Genomic DNA, 2,500 nt, shown 5'->3' with positions numbered 1-2,500 from the left:
CAAGGCTCATGTCGCACACCCAAAGGCACCCGATTCCAACCAGCCAAACATGTTCTGGCACCACCCGCCTTCAAAACATAGGGCTGGCCCAAGGCTGGCGAGGCATCACCACAACGTCACACACTCAACGAGGTTCATGCCGCACGCCCGAAGGCACCCGGCTCCACCCCACCTTGCATGTTTCATCATCGTACCAACCATCAACCATCCTCAAGCCAGCCCAAGTTAGAAGGCAACATCGCAACATTTCATTCTCAACAAGGCTCATGTCACATGCCCAAAGGCGCACCCGACACTGCCTGACCGTGCAAGTTTCGCCACCGCACCGCCGCCGTCAACCGCCCTCGTCCGCCGACCACCACTCCCACGCCCCAAGCATATGCCCATGTGCGGCGCATAGTGCTTGGGGCGTGTGGGTGGTGGAAGATATAGGGGTACCCCCGTGCCCAGCCCATGCAGACTAGTCACCCCCCTATATAGTACATTTTGAGGCATTTTTGGTCTGCCAGGCCTAGATACGATTTTTCTGAGCCGTCATACGGTCAAATATCTCAAGTTTTAGAGTGTTTTTTTCCATGAACTCGATTGATTCATGGATTGGACATTGTAATGGATCTAGAAATCAAGTTTCATAATTTTTCAACCAACCAATTTTTTTTAATGAATTTTTAAAAATTAAATAATAAGAAATTAAAAAAAATAGCTAGATTTGTCAAAAAAATCTGAATTTTTTTGGGAATCATTCTTTCATGTTTCTTAGCTCCCAGAAAAAAAATTACAACAAACCGACCACTCCACAAGTACTTTCACAATTAATGGGTGATGGATGGGGCGCGGGCGTGCACGCAGCAGCACGCGGGGCGGGGCGGGGCGCGCGCGCGCAGAAGAACGCGGGCGGGGCGGGGCGCGCGCGCGCGGGAGACGCTGGCGGGGCGGGGCGCGCGCGCGCAGAAGCACGCGGGCGGGGCGGGACGGGGCGCGCGCGCGCGGGAGAACGAGGGCTGGGCGGGGCGGGGCGCGCGCGCGCAGAAGCACGCGGGCGGGGGGGGACGGGGCGCGCGCGCGCGGGAGAACGAGGGCTGGGCGGGGCGGGGCGCGCGCGCGCAGAAGCACGCGGGCGGGGCGGGACGGGGCGCGCGCGCGCGGGAGAACGAGGGCTGGGCGGGGCGGGGCGCGCGCGCGCAGAAGCACGCGGGCGGGGCGGGACGGGGCGCGCGCGCGGGAGAACGAGGGCTGTGCGGGGCGTGGGGCGCGCACGCGCGCGCGCGCTGGCGGGGCAGGGCGGGGGTGGGGCAGGGCGGGGCGCACGCGGGTGGGGCATGGCGGGGCGGGCGAGCGCGAGGGAACGTTCCGACACTGCCCCACCGTGCGCGTTCCGCCACCGCACCACCGTCGTCAAACGCCCTCGACCTCCGACCACCACCCGTACGGCCCAAGCATATGCCCATGTGCGGCGCATAGTGCTTGGGGCGTGGGGGTGGCGGAAGATATAGGGGGTACCCCCGTGCCCAGCCCATGCAGACTAGTCACCCCCCTATATAGTACATTTTGAGGCATTTTTGGTCTGCCAGGCCTAGATACGATTTTTCTGAACGGTCATACGGTCAAATATCTCAAGTTTTATAATATTTTTTTCCATGAACTCGATTGATTCATGGATTGGACATTGTAATGGATCTAGAAATCAAGTTTCATAGTTTTTCAACCAACCAATTTTTTTTTAATGAATTTTTAAATATTAAATAATAAGAAATTAGAAAAAATAGTTAGAGTTGTAAAAAAAATCTGAAATTTTGTGGGAATCATTCTTTCTTTCATGTTGCTTAGCTCCCAGAAAAAAAATTACAACAAACCAACCACTCCACATGTACTTTCACAATTAATGGATGATGATTGTAAAAACAAGGTCCTGGTGGGTGTCTTAGTGTAATGTACTTGCTCTAGTATCAAAACTCTTCATTTTATTGTTTTAGACAACCAAAAGAAAAAAAAAAATAGTTAAATTTTTACGGGTGTCACTCTTTTCTTAGTTCCCCCAAAAAAAAAAAAAGTCACAACAATACAAGCATTAAAAATGAACATTCACTTTTCACGGGTATTGGGTTTGATGATATTTTTATAGTCCAAGGTTTTATACACGTTCTTACTTTCCACGGATGTTAGGTGTGATGAATTGTTGTAGGGGCTAACCTTCAAGGCTTTATACGTGTACTCACGCTTCATAGGTATTGGGTGTGATGTTTTCTTTATGGAGGTAACATCCAACACTTTTGATATGCTGTTGGTAGAACATTTATCACACATAGCATAGGATGGGGCTTGGCGTGCGCGAGGTGAGTGGGGGCGCGGGGGTGTGCAGGGAGAGCGCGCGGGGGCGTGCGGGGGTGTGCGGGGGGAGTGCGCGGGGGTGTGTGGGGGGAGCGCGCGCGGGGGGCGTGTAGGGTGTGCGAGGGTGGGCGGGGGGTGTGCGGGGGGAGTGCGCGGGGGGCGTGCAGGGTGT

Source organism: Cucurbita pepo, unplaced genomic scaffold, assembly GCF_057944985.1.
Source record: "Cucurbita pepo subsp. pepo isolate OVF unplaced genomic scaffold, ASM5794498v1 scafford_37, whole genome shotgun sequence".
Taxonomy (NCBI): domain Eukaryota; kingdom Viridiplantae; phylum Streptophyta; class Magnoliopsida; order Cucurbitales; family Cucurbitaceae; genus Cucurbita; species Cucurbita pepo.
The sequence above is the reverse complement of the archived record's forward strand: the minus strand, read 5'-3'. Positions refer to the sequence as shown.